Genomic DNA, 18,146 nt, shown 5'->3' with positions numbered 1-18,146 from the left:
GTTTCTAATAAATGTGAAAAAAAATCGTGTTTTATCCAATATTATATTTATTTACCAGTGTTTTACCAATATTGATTTATTTGATTGACGACAAGTGTTTTACTGCCTAACGTATCTATAATAAAACGGATTATATGTTCAACTATCCGGAAATATGATGTGTGATGAATTATATGCAAAATCCAACAATAAGAAAAATCAATTCATCCAATAGCTACAGGTATAAGTAAATCGAAAAAGACATACATAAGGCATTTGTTGCAACTCTTACTTAATTCAATTTCCTTATTGTACATTTGAAAAACTCTACATCACTTATGATAAACATCTATCCATCTATTTGTAAAATTATGAACCAATTAAAATTTTTAACAAATATATTAAGATTTCGAAGAAGGAAATATTTTTTTCTTTCATTTTTATCTTCCTTAAATAGCTGAAGTGTCTAATCATTGAGTTGGTGCGTGAGAAGAGGTAAAGCTGTAAATGTATCTCCATTGAAGGTAATGTAAAAATTTTCTCATTGAAGTAAAAGTTACCTGAAATCATATATATATATATATATATATATATATATATATATATATACCAGTTACAACTTAACAGAATGTTTCACAAGGTCAAGGTAAAGACATACGTAAATTTTATTCACATTGATAAAATATGGATACTTTAGTCTTCTAGTTTAGGTTTCAATCATGAATCTGATGTCATTATTACGATGCATATAATGTTGGTATCCCCAAAGTTGGATGCTTTTTGAATGTTAGTTATATATATGTATATATATTACCTGATTATCGGTATATCATTTTGAAATCCATAATTGAATCTATAACATCGTGTCTTTCTTGTAGACATCATGGACGGACATTCAGGAAACCAAGACGATTCTGAGGACGAAAATCTATTTGGCATAAAGAAAAGTACGTACTGGGAAATATACGGTGTGAAACGTTTTCCGTACAGTGGAAAGCGTAAGTTTACACCATTGCTTTACCCATCTTTCCATGGAGGAATGGTGATATCAAATGACGTTTTTGGACTAACCATCAGTCAGTTTGAACGAATATATAAAGCTTGTTTAGAAAGAAGAAAAACAAAGGAACAGTGGATACTGAATCTAAGATATCCTGATAAATCTTCCAATGACTATTTAGAATACTTCCAGAATTGTACAGACTGCAATATAGGTAAGGCAATACCAAAGAACCTGTTTGTTTGCCCTTACTCTACCTACCAAAAATATAGCTGCCTACTCAAAATCTTTTATTGTCATATAGTGATAAAGTGTTTTTAATCAGATAAGCATGAAGACTAAAAAACATCATGAACAATGAATGGACGATTTATTTCTATCTGTCGAAAAAAGAAAAAAGTGCCTACCCACTTTTTTTACCTTTACGTAGGGTTTGGGCAAACTAAAATATTTTAAATAATTTTCTCATATCAATTTCTTAAACTGTAGGCAATGACAGTTATATACTGAGTTTAAACAAATTGTTGAAACTGTCTACTAATATTTAAAAAAAAAATTAAGACAAACAGACCACAGTAAAACCAAAAAGGAAAACAACAAACAGAGAACAGCATTTAAAAGAAGACGAACCGGGGGCAGCATGTCCAAAATAGAAACGACAAAGGATGAACACAAAACCAAAAAAAAAAGAAGAGATGAAAGACATATATACAAAGAAGTTCACACAATAAATCAGAAACACCACCAAAAGTTGGTTCTCACTTTAAAAAACAAAAAATGGTTATCAGTCGTATTCACTTATTTGCAATCGAATACTAGTGGACAGGATGAACTAAATTTATAATATAAATGATATCTGTAAAGTGAAAGTGAAATAAGGAAGATTAATGTCAATTTAAGTACAAAAAGACTTAATATAAATGTGGATTCTGGGGATAATCCTGAGACATTTTTTTTAAATATTTTACCAAAATGAGTAAGAGAGTATAAGGTCACCGAGCTATTTTTCAAGCTACAAGTCGTGCAAAATTGCCCAAATTTGAACACATTTTTTGGGAATAAAAGAAAAATGTAAAATAGAAGTTCGAAATATAGAAGATAGGTTTTATAAAATGCTTTGAGAAAATAGAAGAAAATGGTCTTAACGAACTTGTTTTCTTGCTAAAAATGAAAAAGAAAATTTCACATCATTCCAGTATAAAATTTTTACTATAAGAGTTATATCCCCAAAAATTACCAAGTTAAAAAAAGGATTCTTAAATCATAAATATTAGAAATTTGATTAAACATTTTGGATAATGCAATACATCAACTTTGTTTCTTATACAAATAAGCAGTCTTACACATGAACTACATTTCTGTCTCAAAATTTGATAATTTAGTTAAAGAACTAGACAGACTTTGCACGGATGTTGTACAATCCAATATGGCGGTATACAGTGAATTATCCTTAGAGTACATTAAATGTTAAGGTAAAACTTTGATTTATTATACAAGATTTCTCAATAAATGAAGTTGTTCTAATTCGCTTTTCTGAATATACCTTAATTAGAAGCGTTTAACTACAAGAAATAACGCAAAACATGTAGATAAGTCTATATTTGCAAACGGTAAGAAAACTCAATGGTGTTTTGAATAATCCTATTGCTTATGAATAGCTTTACAAGAACGAACTCTCCTCTTTCATTATGTACATACTTAGGCAATAGTGTTGAGTTCTAGGCCAATAATATCACGAGAACGCAATAGCCAACATAATAAGTATTGTTGCATTGGTTGTAAAATGTCGTATCTTTCTTATTGTGCAAGCTAGAGGTCGGATTTGTCTGCATACCTGTTTAAAATATTGACAATCTAATTTTAACGATTGCTTACTATATATATCGGGGAAATACATGTAACTCTCCATGTACGGACGGAATTTTACGTATTTATTTTATAAATATGTAATTATAATATGTATATTTTTCGTAGGTCAATTGCTTTGTTACGAAAATAGTCCGCGAGAGAAATGTCTGTACGAACACCTAGTACAAATAGTTGGCACGGAAATAGATATACGAAAGCGACAACGACTATTTATCATACAAGATAGGATCTTCAATTCATCATGTTTCAAAAATCGTACACAAATATCAAGTGGGAGTATGGCAGAAGGTCTTGATTTACCAGGAAGTGACATGGATGTTATGTACGTAGTCAATATAATAAAAATAACAAAGAATGTCAAGAACATCAAAAACCCAATACATAGTAATATGTTTGCTATGGAAATAGATATTGATCATCCTGGGTTTGCCGCACTCAGAAAGGTAGCAGCACATAATGAGGTATCCCTCCGTGAAGAATGTGGCCGTTGTCCACTAGGTACATGTACAGGTACACAATTTTATCTCCCAGTAAAAACCTTTCTAGATGAAGTTAAGCAAGAGTACTCCTATATGAATCCATGTGAACATGGCCCTTGTATATCAGACCAAAACCAATTGGTAGATATTGCATTATGTATACGGAGTAAACATCTGCCTCACAACGCAATTCCATGGGCATCTCGTCATCGATTGCAATGGCCTACGAACTTTGTTATTGACATGATCATGCAAAAAGGATGCTTGTTAGTACCTATAGGACCTAAGACATTATCAGATAATGAATTCTTATGGAGAATATCTTTCTCTGTGGCAGAAAAAATACTTGTACATTCGTTTAATTTTACTCAATTCTTATGTTACGGTCTACTTAAATTAACACTAAAGTGTATTGTAAACACAAATAGTGATGTTAAAGAGCCTACTTCCTCAAGACAGCTTTATTTTGGGTCTCAGAAGAGTTGGATATTGATACATTTCAACTATCGAAATTGTATTGTTGCTTTTCTCTCTGTCTTGATAAATTAATGTCATGGGTAAACACATGCTACTGTCCGAACTATTTTATACCCGAACACAACATGTTCATAGGAAAGATCAATCCGAGAAACAAAAATATACTACTTGCTGTACTTGGGAGTATTAAATTTGGAGGGGTTGATGGGTTAATAACTAGTTTATTTTTGTCTGACCATTCCCGTTTAACAAGAGCAAATAGTGAATTTCCATCCATTACGTTAGACTTCCTATGTCATAAAATAAGATCACTGTACTATTTGAAAACTGTTTTAAATTGGAAAAACATGATTGATTGTACTGAACATTTATTAAAGTCTGAATCGTCTTTATTTATTATTGATGTATGCACACATCATAATGCCGAAATCAGTAAATTTGTTGCACAACTACTGCCATCACCAAACACAAAAGGCAACACGTACAACATACGCAAATGCCATCATAGACATTTACAAAACGGCACCAAAACTGATGCTGTATCAGGTTGGTTGTTATACGCATCATTTTATTATGTAATAGGAGAGTTTAATGTTTCACTAAGACTAACGGATTATGTCCTATCAAGATGCTCACCTGATATGATGCAGGAAGGTGATGACGAGTGTGAAGTACATAGAAATTGTTACATACAAAATATACATTCTACAATGAACTTGATTGACAGGATGAAAATGGCTACTATAGCTAATGTCAAATACATTCCGAACTCATCATTAATTCCAGAAGAACTTCAGCTGGAGGTTGAAACGCGAGACTTATTCCTACAGCCTGTTGTAATGTCCCACTGTCTTAATGTTCTATGCTATCATCATCTTGGTGATATATACAACAGACAAAAATCTTTACGTGATTTATATCTAACAGTGACACATAGCATTATTCCTCAAACTGTTATAGCTGCTTCGAAAACAGTCCTTGGAGTGTGTTATGAGATTTCCGTCGATAAAGAATTAGCCTATCAGTGCTATGAGGAAGCCCTACAATGTGGTCGTCATATTTTTAGTTCAGCAGTAAAAAGAAAATCAAAACTGGAAAGCAATTAACGTGAAATGTGATAATTTTCATCATTATACTGAACATGACTATATCAGAAATTCAACATACGTGTTTGGTATGATGATATAATTCAATTATAACACTCTTTTCGTGGTGATATTGAAAAACAAATCACAAACATTATATCATTTATATCTATCAGAAAGGAAGAAATAATAGACGTCAGTAAATGAATTATCTGATTAATTGACATGCTTCGAGTAAGTTATGATATATCAATACATCTTTACATAATAATGTTATCAGTGTTACTTACGAGCTTTATATGTCTAAGCACAAAAGAAGAGAAACCATCATTTCGTTACATCCAATACATACTTTATCGTTGCCGTTGCATTGTGTTGGCTGAATGTTATTCATTTACTCCTCGGAAAGATGTTACCATGTTTATTAGAATGAGTTACCTTATCAATTGAAAATAAATAAATATACATGCCTTATTTGTTTTTGATATAAACCTCACCGAGTCGTTCTATAATGTTAATGAAGGCATTTTTTTTTTATACCAGATAGCACAACATATATATGATATTATGTTTATGTTGCCACCCCGTATGGTGCCTATAATACTCATCTACAATTTCAAAATTTATCAAGTCAACCAAGCTAAAAATCGATTCCTAGTGCTTACATGAACTCGTTAGATAATTCCACTTATCTAGATCATGAAAACCATCTACATTTTGTCGCATGAATCTTATAATGTTATTTCTCTTGTGGGTGTGGTTTGATATCTGTTTAATGACTTAATAGATATACATATATATATAGGTTCTACCACTACATCGAGTGTGATACGATAATTATCAACTTGAGACAGTTAAAACTTTAATTTCAGACGCGAGAGTTGCCGGGCGTTTTAAATTTTTGTAATTTAACTGTCGAGCATGGATACATATCATATTACAAGAGATCTGATGGTGGAATCTGTTTCTTTAATTATTTCCAAAGAATATGCTGGCAAACTTATTCATTCTTTTCGAATGATCTTATGAAAGGTGTGTTCCGAATTTGTCAATTTTCTCTGTACGTTTGGTGCACGCCGGTCTATACGCCAATGTGTGATGCCGGCATTAAATCGAACGCTGCGTTCACATTTTAAGTAAGATCGGGTTACTTTATAATGCCGGCGTCACACATTGGCTTATAGACCAGCGTGCACCAGACGTATAGAGAAAATTGACAAAGTCGGTATACGTAAGTTGTACGCCAAATGAACACTAACTAATCCTCAAACGCGCGTTGCATAAGTTTGATGTACGTCGAAAATCTTATTTCTTAGGAACTTGCCAATTGATTTTTATGTGCGGCTTAGATGAAAAAAAGTTGTGATCTCTGTTCTGCCTTTTTATATTTCACCATAGACTTTTGTTTTTACATAAATTGTCATTCTGCCTGTTTTGGCAAAATGTCTCACCCTCCTTTTATCTACTGAAAACTCCTGTCCTGAAGTTTTTTTTTCTAAATTCCTTCTTAATGCCCTCTTCCTTTTCCCCTGTATACATCCAATGGTAGCTCCTCGCTAATTGTTAAGATTATACGCATATCCTGCTATGCATTATGGGAAGATGTCTCATTCAATAAATGGCAATCATGTATCGAATCTTCTAAGTCTAATATTAACGTAATTGAATTTTTTAGCTTTTATGTCGAGGTGAACAGATTTTTAAAACGTGTTTAGAGTGAAGAAAAAACACAAAAACGGTTTATACGGTCACATTTGACTATCGGAAAAAGTATATATATATATAAATTATTATTCTGTAAAGTTGTGTTTTAATTTCAGGTTAATTTATTCAAGTGTTTAACACTTGAGATAAGTATCTTGTCATCTCTGTGTTTTAAAATAAACAATAACTGATATGATCTGTCAAGTATTTGAAACTCGTTTACCAGGAAAATGTTTTCAAATTTTCAAATTATTAGTTAATTCAAATAATTCAAAAATTCATGTGTTCTGATAAATGTTTTTCTATTTGTATCCATTTGATGAGTTCATCCATTTTCAACTGATTTTTATAGTTCGGTCTTATGTTGTTCTGTTTCGCCACTGTCTCGGGTTAATGGATTGGTTGGGATTCTGCTTATATGATTTACCCCGCACCTTCTGTATGTACGTGTCTGAACAAAGTCAGGAGCCCTTAATACAGTGGTTGTGGTTTGTTGCAGTGTTTCCTTCTTTTTGTTAATGTTTTCTTGCTTTAATTGTTTAACGTTTGTCATTTTAGGCCCTTTATAGCTGACCATGCGGTATGTGCTTTGTACATTTGTGAAGGCTATATGGTGATTTATAGGCGCATTGTCAATCCTACAACATCTTATTTCTTATATATTAAGAGAATGTATTTTTTTCGGACCTCAATGACAAACAGGAGTGATCATTTCTTTTGTAAAACTTACCAGACTATAGAATTCGTTATCAAATAGAATCAAATCACCTACTAAAGATAGTAGCTACAATGTTTTCCTTAGTTCTTCATAACATGAACCTGGCAATTTCATGCAATTATCGAGTACAAACATCTTTAAAAAGAATACAACTTTATATTCCCCATTCTTATTCTCAATGTTACTAGTTTTTGGTTATGTACTGTTGCTTGCAATTAATTTTGTCTAATGTATCGTTGATTGGAATTATTTAGAAATGAAGTACCGCTTTCCAACTCGTTTTTTGTACTCATAATAAGCAGAACACTCACTAAACATTTTGAAAGACATAAAAGAACAAAATCTATCTTTATATGTTCCATGATTTCTGTTTGAAATATTTTTAGGATGTCCTAGAATTCATTGATCCACACTTCACTGATTTCTTACATTTCATATTCCATCGAACTTTAGATGAAGAATAAAAAACCAAAACTGCAAAGTTTGGTTCATATCTTGATAGTTTCCTCGATATCTACATCAATGAAATAGTTGAAAAAAAAATCTGGGAATTTTTTTTTAATTGTCAAGTTCTCATTTTTCAAAGCATTTCATTTGCTCTATCGTATGATGTTTTCATATTTCAATAGCTACATTATGCTAGTAAAAGTTCACACAATACGGATTTCAATAGAATGGATTTGCTCCTGAAGAAGCTACCCCTAAACTTATGATTAAGAATGATTGAAACTGAAACTTTTATTTGAACGGTAAACATCACAACTTGGTCGACCGACACGATATATTTGTGATTCAACTCACTAGATGCATGATTTTCAAGATGCTGAAATTGAATTTATCCTGTCGAAAATTTTACGAACATCATTACGAGTTAGGTGACCTTTTTGAATCTGATTCAAATATTACGACGGTTATCTTTCAACTGTGGTAAACACACTACCGTCCTCTTTCTCTTAATGTCATATAATCCAATTAGAATTATACAAACATAGGCAACATGAAAAATACCATTTGTAAGCTGGGTCTACTAACCAAAACGGAGTACCGGTGATCCAAATGTTGTTTTGGAGGCTTCGTGTTACTCACGTGTTTCGTGGTCTATATTGTATTTTGTAACTTTTGGTCTTTTTTCGTGTTTTTAACATGACGTTATCAATTTGTCATCGACTTAGATATTTGAAATCTTCCACCTCTCCTTAATCAGTACTAAAGGAGATACTAAAAGTCCTCTTTACAAAAAAGTCCTCGTTTTAGTTAGTTGAACAAATACTTCCTTAAATACCGTAATTAGACTAGTAGATCTAGAACTACAAACAAGTATTTGTTTTTGTCAACGAGATTGTGGTTTTATCTGAAGTGCTAAAAAATCTGGGATGCTCAAACAATTCAACAACCTAAGTCTCAAAAATCCTACGCGATCCATGTCTTAGTCTATTACACCTACTACGGGGTTTTTGCATGATTAGATTGATTGTTTACTGGCTGATGCATCTGTAGATGAAGTACGCAGACCACTTTGCCATCGATTTCTTTAATTTAAAAGGACAAAAATGCATCCGTCAATAACTGTGTACTGTTTGTAGATATTCTCTTCATAAAAATATATGGCCCAAGTTAGGAATATGACAGTTGTTTTCCATTCATTTTCTTGGTAAATATGGTCGACAGTGTGCTTTGTCATGTTTTATGGATTTCCCTCTTTTGTATCTACCATGGGTTAAGGTTTTGTTGCTACTGGTTTTCCTTTTAAACTATAACAGAGCTAGTGTTTAACATGTTAAAACAATACGCTAAGTATGACAAGTGAAGTCTTGTTATTCTGCTGTAAGGAAAATTTCTATTTCAGAAAAAAAAAACTCATTGCGATAACCTATTCACAAAATATGAGGAAAGTACCTGAATCTGTCAATTAAAGTATAGTATCAAATAAAGAATTAAGCTTTGTAAAATAGTAAACTGAAGTAAAAATGGGAAATGTTTCAAAGAGACAACACCCGGATCAAGAAGTAGAAAATACTGCCAAAGGCCACCAAGGATCGTCAAAACTCGTCTCCTTTCTTGCATTCTCTGTTTTGTTTCTAGAACTTCGGCTCTCCTTTGATACCTTTCCCGATTTTTCCGATGATATAAAAAGAAGTTCAAAGCCAGAAAAGTAACAAATCCTACTGCTATCAAAACATGCGGTAACTATAAAAAGTGGTATTTGTTTTCATCGTCATCATTTGTTGTCGTATTGTTCAACGACGTCATCAGTCTGTATGTTAACAGTCATGGCAGCTGTATCTTCTTATTTTAATTCAGTGTAAATAACATCCTGAAAGTAGTAACAATAATTTTGTAAACAATACACATCTTTTGATGTTACTAAAGCATGCAAGGTTCTACGATGAAAACAACACTATTATATAATAATACAACAATGGGTACATCAAACCTGAGTTGTGTTTTAAAGTTTACTTTAAACAGCAGGCCAGTAGGTGTGACAAAGTATATAAAAGGAACATTTTTGCTTGATTTAATTTTTTTTAATCTTTATTCATTAAGGGGAGGTGACTCGTAATAAACACAATTAATTAACTAATCTACTGTTAGGAGGAAAAATGTTGTCCTGCCTTTTTTTGTTTTAATCTCACTCATGCCTTTTTATTTTCTATTCCATTCTGTCCTGTCTATTTTGTTTTGGTTTGAATTAACTTGACTTTTATCACATAAATTGTCATGATGCTTTTGTTTGCCAAATTGCTCTTCCTGTTGGTTTTACTCAAAACTCCTAGCCACCACTACCCTTCCAGTATCTTTCCATTCCGCCTAAATAAATGAAGCTACTTTCTTTTAGTTTGTTGAGATCAAACATTTAAATCATTATGTATTTGGGTTCATCATCCCTATTACGACTAGGTTGCAGTCGAGAAACCATCTTTTGGCTTTAATAATTTTAAAAAAGCGACTTCATTGACGTCAGCTCGTCTTACGGTGATGCTTTTAAAGAATGTTCTAAGTTGTTCTATATTAATCATCTTTTGATCTTCAGATATTGATTTCATGTTTTTTATCATTTAAGCCTCATTCTAAATGTATTGTCTGAAGTATTAATTTAGAACCCATCTTTAACATTCATGACATCGGAAGTTACATTATGTAGAACTTTTCGAAGATATAAGATTGATGTCAAAATGTTTCCTGTTGAATTTAAGTTCATTTATGATGGTCTAAATGGGGATTACCAAATAGGAAGTAATGAACAAAAGTTTAAAAATAAAGGACAAGCAAAGTTCAGAATAAAGAACATAGTGAAAACAAATATCAAAATAAAGAAAAGAAAATAATAGGGTTCAAATATTATGTATCGAGCATAGATATTTTAAACAGAAAATGGTCTAAAATGTTGAAAAACCAGGATTTGAATGACCTCAACAAGACCCTCATTTATATTGCCAATATCTATGAACACTATCTAGAAACAACAAGAGACACACTAGACTACTATGCAATTACATAATAATATTGTTAAAAATATGCGTGGTAGTCAAAATAGTTCAATTTTTATTGACCGAATTTCTGACAGCAAGATTACTCGAGTGTGTACAATTATTCCATGAAGTTTGACTTTACAAATGTTAATTACTTCAATTTACCTTGATTTCAATTTAAATAACCAGATAGGTAACAAATGGACTGGTTGATTACTTCGTCTATTTATTTTCGAAAATTAGAGAAAAGTAATGATTTCGCTAACAAGCACTTTTTTTTTACAGCAGTACACTTAGATAGATCAGGTGTAAGACTGTATTACCAAAATTGTTTTAACTGACTCGGCGGAGCTTATGTTTTAATTTGTATAAGGACAGTCTATTTGAAGATGTGTGTGATAAGGATGATTTCCATTATGATTATTATTGAATTCTAATCACCTATCGGTGTCACCAAACGCATATACAACGGAACTGAGTGTATGATATAGGACGAATAATTTTACACTTCATCGATGAGTTTATCCCAAAACTCCTGTCTATAGATGGACTGGTGTTAAATACGCGAACTTAATAAACCCCGCCCAGTCAAGTGAAATAAATCTAGTAAAAAGTAAAAACACAAAAATACTGAACTCCGAGGAAAATTCAAAAAGGATAGTCCAAAATAAAAAGGCAAAATCAAAAGTCCAAACACATCAAACGAATGGATAACAACTGTCATATTCCTGACTTGGTACAGGCATTTTCTAATGTAGAAAATGGTGGATTGAACCTGGTTTTATAGCTAGCTAAACCTCTCACTTGTATGACAGTTGCATCAAATTCCATTACATTGTCAACGATGCGTGAACAAAACAAACATACGCAAAAAGTACAAATGTCAAAATTAGGGGTACAGCAGTCAACATTGTGTTATCATCTTTACCTTGATTTCAATTTAAATAACCGGACAGGTAACAAATGGACTGGTTGATTACTATATATTTTCGAAAATTAGAGAAAAGTAATGATTTCGCTAACAAGCACTTTTTTTAACAGCAGTACACTTAGATAGATCAGTTGTAAGACTGTATTACCAAAATTGTTTTAACTGACTCGACGGAGCTTATGTTTTAATTTGTGTAAGGACAGTCTATTTGAAGATGACAGTCGCATCAATATACACCTGATCTATCTACGTGTACTGCTGTAAAAAAAAAGTGCTTGTTAGCGAAATCATTACTTTTCTCTAATTTTCGAAAATATATAGACGAAGTAATCAACCAGTTCATTTGTTACCTGTCCGGTTATTTAAATTGAAATCAAGGTAAATTGAAGTAATTAACCTTTGCAAAGTCAAACTTCATGGAATATTTGTACACACTCGAGTAATCTTGCTGTCAGAAATTCGGTCAATAAAAATTGAGTAAAACTCACTGTATTTGGGCATGTATAGTCCTCACTGTTATCCCTTAAATATGTAGTTTGTACAAGGGGTGCTGACTATACACAACAAGAGACAGTTTTCGAAAAAAAAAAAAAAAAAAAAAAAAAATGTTTTTTCTTCATTAATAATGTATATTTCAGACGTTTATTGTATTTATTTCATTTAAGGTGGTACCCAACAACTTAACTAAAATAAATTTTCCTCTTTTAATTTTCATAAAATTTTGGCAAAGTATTTACTTTGTCCTTTGACAAACATATAAAAATTAAAAAAAAATTGAACCAACCGTTTTATCAGAAAAAATACACTGGTTATATATCAGTTTGACAAGCACTTTTTTTTTATCATCGAGAAGCTTAATATTCTCATAACAACACAACGTAATTAAAGCGTTTAGCTGATTTTACAGGGTTATCTCCCTGTAGTGTATAGGCACCACCTTAATCATTTTCTTTTAATTTTTGTTTTATCTTTTCTCTTTAAAATTGATTATTCAAAGGACAATGTATTAAGGTGTGACATCCTGCATAGGTAAGAAAGAGGGATAATTACGAAATAAGTATGGGTGTGTGGTAATTAAATATCGTATGTTTCATTTTGACAAAGTCAATGAAAAGATGCAGATGTTTTTGTCATTTTGTATGTTTAAATGGAAGACTTTATTCACGAGTTCGGTAGGTTTTCTTTCAACAAATTAAGTTCAAGTAAACTTCACTTTCACGCAAGGTACCTCCCAGCTTGTCTATCAGTCGTAAAGGCCTTATTCTTTATGGATTATATATGTTATATGGTCAGTTCGCTCTGATACATGTTCGCCCTGGATCTCACTTCAAATTGAAGTTAGCAGATCTTTCGTGATCAATTTTCTATCGGATTTCCTTTTAGATAAATTTCACAAATTCTAGAAAATATTTTTAGAGCCAAATGTCAAATATTATTTGCAATTTTCACAAATAGAGCATATTGAATAATGCTGAATAACATAGCTGAAATACAAATAGTTACGTCCGTTTCAGTTATGCAGGTTTCTCCCATAAAGCAAATATCAAGAAAAGTTCATCTGGAGACAGAGTTATAAAAGTTTTTCCAATCTTGTTTTCGAATCTTATTTTTACTGCGATGTGTGTGTAACAATTGTTGTTTATTGTTATAATTTTTCAATAATTAATGCTGTTTGAACTTATTCACGCTAAATATTTATTTCAATTAATTTATCGAACACCTCTCCTACAATCATGTAAAAGTGTAGTATTTATTTTTTCTTCAGGTTTAAAGATTTTTTTCTCATCTTTTATTCATTATTTAAATCTCCTTCCCTTTCACAAATGTGACCTACCAAATTAGACTATTTACCGGATTTGTTATCTTATAAGCAGCACGACGGGTGCCACATGTGGAGCAGGATCTGCTTACCCTTCTGGAGCACCTGAGATCACCCCTAGTTTGTGGTGGGGTTCGTGTTGTTTATTTTTTAGTTTTCTATGTTGTGTCATGTGTACTATTGTTTGTCTGTTTGTCCTTTCCATGTTTAGCCATGGTGTTGTCAGTTTATTTTCGATTTATGAGTTTGACTGTCCCTCTGGTATCTTTCGTCCCTCTTTTATGTAATTCTTGTTACAATTGTATTTGTAAATTTGTTTTATACTAGTACATTATATTTAGTAAGATTGAGATGAATAGTCATATCATAGGACATACGACATATGAAAGAATATTTGCATTCAAATGTAGCTCCAATGTTTATAATCAATTTATATAGTTCGAAATTACTCTGACGTCCTTTCTTTTTTACGGGACTTATTGTGACCGTGTGACATCATAAGACCCAAGCCTCCACTAACAATGTGTTATACTAATAAGAATAAATTAGTGTTTGCCTTTGTGACGTAATTTGCCGAGAAATCAGGTTAATAATGAATAAAGTACAGAGTAGTGATCTGTCTATTATATTTGACAGCATATAAATGATTTCCGAGAACAGAACATGTCAAGATCGATCGACAATAGTCTGAACAACAATTAGGATGTTATTGCAAATTCTTCAGTGTTATGAAGTTTTGATCCCGACATTTATCACTTTTGATGTACTTTTCAAACTGACATATTGGTCAGAAAAACTAGGCAAGGTATCCAGGTTCATGTCAGATAGCAAACCTGGACACCTAGCCTGGTATTTCTGATCATTTTGTGTTTTAAATGTCACGATTTGGGCTATTCCATTTTCTCGAAATTGTTTCATCGGTTTAAGCCACAGTAAAAAAACCAGACACGAAAATAAACTACAACCACGGAACATTTGACTACTGGCTTCAAAAAGACTAGTCGTTTATTTATTTATTAGTTTAGCACTATATCTTGTATTCTGTTGCATCACTGTACAAGGATGATGGGAGGGTTGGAAGCCCGTCAATATGTTTTACCGCGCCACATTCTGTGTATATCTGTTCCAAGCCAGGATCCTGTAATTCAGTGGTCGTTGTGTATTGCTGTGTTACATAACGTTTTATCGTTCATTATTTTGTACTCAAATACGGCCGATAGTTTTCTCGTTTGAATTGTTTTACATTTGTCATTTTGGGGCAATTTGAAGCTGACTATGCTGTATGAGCTTTGATCTTTGTTGAAGGTCGTACGGTTTTTTATAGTTGTTAATTTCTGTTTCATTTGGTCTCTTGTGAAGAGTTGTCTAATTGGCAATTATACCACATGGTCTTTTTTATATCAACAACTTCAACCTTGTACAGAACAGATAGTACAGGCAGTACAAATCTGACTAGAACCGGACGACCAGGACAGGTACATTCCAATTAAACGATTACATAAAGCATATTATTAGAACTGGTATTTCATTATGATATGATATTCCACGGTAAATGATCATGGTTGTATATAAAATATATACCGCATATATAGTCGACTATATAAGACCCTGAAATGACAAATGAGAAACAAACAAAAAACACATCCCAGATTTATGTCAAAACTTTAAACAAGAACAGTATATCTGATCATGACAGCAACAAACAAAAATCACTTACAGACACATACAATTATACAATATGTCTAGGACTAGGGCTTATAAAAACCTAGAATGTTTGTAAAGTTTTCCATAATTTTCTTTTAAAATGAAGCCCTGTATTTGTTTATATCTATGTCGTTGCTATAGTCATAGTGACAACGGGCAACTAATGATACGTATTGTTTTTTTGATGCATTAGCTATATTATATTTTTTTGTCGTAGTATTATACCGTATTATACCCCTTTCCCCAATTTACATTCATACCATAATCTTTCTTTATTTATCAATGCGTTCAGATACAACCTTCACTGATTGTTTTTTCTAAAAGACACCATAGGCTGTATAGCAAGTGTATTTCAAGAGACAAGCATAATCTATCATTTTTGTCAAAATTGACCAATAAGCACCCGACTTTTAAAAGGTAACTTCATTCCATATGTGATGTCAATGCATACCGTTTTAAAACAGAATAGACATGAACCAAACAAAAAAATAATCATTAATAGTCAAAGTAAAAATCACGTTTAAAATAAATCTCTCAATCAGAAAGGTTTTAAACATAATAATGCAATTGCGGATACTTTCAAAAATACTCTGCAATAACACATTTGAATTCTATAAATCAAAAACCAGATTTGTCCCATATTGTACACTAAGTTCTTTCGTACATTTATTTTGGGACATGGATATGTGCTTAGAAATCAATAATGGTAATTTCAACGGCCATTATCCTTATCACACTTTTTCAAATAGACTCTTCTTATGCAAATTGAAACTTAAGGTCCACCCGATCAGTTGAAAACAAGTTGGTAATATATACACCACCGTTAACTTAGTAGTTATGTTTCAAAATAAAAATCACCATTTCAATTTTCTGTATTTTTAGATATTTGTTATACATGTTATAAACATCATTTCTTTATTTGACAAACAAAAACTGGCAACCTTGTTGTTTGGGTCTTTGATCCATTGTATGTAACATTAATTAATAGGACACAAGACTATAAGATTGACATAAAATGATATATTTGTTTTTGATAGAAAATTAATATAACTATCAACCGTTTAAAACCTAAGAAGTGGAAAAGAGGCCTCATTTTGTGATGTTTTAAGGGAAGTTTGCCATATAGACTATTTCATGTTGGATTTTACACTGATAATGTTTTAAATGCTTGTCAACCTTCAATGCATCTTATTAAATAAAACTCATCAGGTGGATTGAATAATAATTTACAAGCTCTATAAACACGTTTTGTTCATCTGCATGGATGTTCATCTTGAACAATGGCCACTCTCTAACATTATTGTAGACTAGCTTATTGTTTAATTACTTAACATATTTTTGTAGAGGATGTACATGTATTGCTGATCATAAGTTTCTATTAAGTTTCTCTCTACTGTAAGTTTGGTTTTTTTCAAACCACAACACTGGGTAAAATCATCAATGCTGGGCATTTACTCCTGTTAGATATAGGCTGATAATTTTGGCTATATTTTCTCTATAGTGTACAGTTTTTGGGCCAAACGCAAGAAGTGTCCATATGACAGACTAAATTGTGAACTAGTTTTGCTGTCGCTACAATTTTGAACTTATTTTAAAATTTGTTGAAATATTATATTTCATGGGTACTGAATGACGTAGTGTCACATGGTTATACATACAATTTAACAAATTCACAATTGTCTACCTGCTTATTATATTTAATTCGAGACACATTGATGAGTTGGTTTGCTTTAAATCCGAAGCAGGACTGTTCCTGTGTAAGGTACACCCAGATATGGCGCTGATATAGGTCACTTTCTTTGAAATTTGAAATATATTAATAAGTTAGAATTCCTCAGAACTATAACAATTACTTTTCCTAACAACTGTGAAAAAATCGACTTCTGATAAGCTTCAAATACTCATAATTCCATCAGCTACCTTGTTATGTATTTCATCTCACTTTCTCGATCTTATCACATATCATGAAACCTGTGATAGTGACCGACCAATTCCAGTGGCTAATCCCTGTCACTCTTTACAGGCTAAGTTGCATAGTTTTGCTATCTCGAAAGTTTTGATTTTATGGGCATTAATTGCGTAGATTTGAGTCACATGGAACATATATATTAACTAGAATGATCTGACTCATTATATTCGAAACACACTGAGAAAGTTTTCACAAAATATTGGTATTCTATTCTATTGTTAGTTTGCTTTCATATAGACATGTAACTTACATCCATTTATATTACCATGTATAGGTACTAGAACACCTTCTTTGCATATTCGCGCTCTTAACTCCACTACCTGTTTCTCAATCTCTCGTTCATCTCCTCCGTCTCTCGTGTATATTTAATCTTTCAAGACATCTTTCTTCCATTCTCTCTCTTTTTCCTCATCATTACTCTCTATTTTCTTTCATTCATTCTAAATGATCGCTATCTACACACTCTTTCTCGGTCATCTGTATATTTTAATTCTCTTATCCATTCATTGTCCCTTGCTAATCCATTGACTTATTTTCTCAATCTCTTTCTCTCTCGCTCATCCACTGACTCTCTCTCTCTCTCGCTCATACAATCAACTTACTCTGTCACTCGCTCATCCACTCACTGTGTCCAACCATCTCTCCCCTCACTCTGTCGCTCGCTCTGTCACTGTCTTCATCACTCACTTTTCCACTCTCTCGTGCACTCGCTCTTTCACTCTCTGGCTCGCTTGTTCTCTCGCTCTCTCTCTTGCACTCTATCATGCTCCCTCACTTGCTCTTTTGCTCTCATTCTCTCGCCCCATCTCTCACGCACGCTCTCTCTCTCTCTCTCTCGCTCACTCTCTCTATCTCTTCGCTCTTTCACTCTTTCGCTCTGGCTATTTCACTCTCTCTAACTCTCTCCAGCTGTCTCTCTCCCTCTTTCACTCTGTCTAGCTC

At 32.4% G+C, this 18,146-nt stretch overlaps 1 long non-coding RNA gene across 1 annotated transcript; it reads left to right on the top strand.

Annotated features, from left to right (window-relative positions):
• The first annotated feature begins 402 nt into the window (after positions 1–402).
• LOC143059147 (uncharacterized) lies at positions 403–5,354 on the top strand. Its single transcript, XR_012973404.1, has 3 exons — positions 403–503; positions 858–1,193; positions 2,954–5,354. It is a non-coding gene; the product is annotated as an uncharacterized LOC143059147 (long non-coding RNA).
• Positions 5,355–18,146: the final 12,792 nt, after the last annotated feature.

Source organism: Mytilus galloprovincialis, chromosome 14 (genome assembly GCF_965363235.1).
Source record: "Mytilus galloprovincialis chromosome 14, xbMytGall1.hap1.1, whole genome shotgun sequence".
NCBI classification, from domain to species: Eukaryota; Metazoa; Mollusca; class Bivalvia; order Mytilida; family Mytilidae; genus Mytilus; species Mytilus galloprovincialis.
This window is presented reverse-complemented; position numbering and strand designations above follow the sequence as displayed.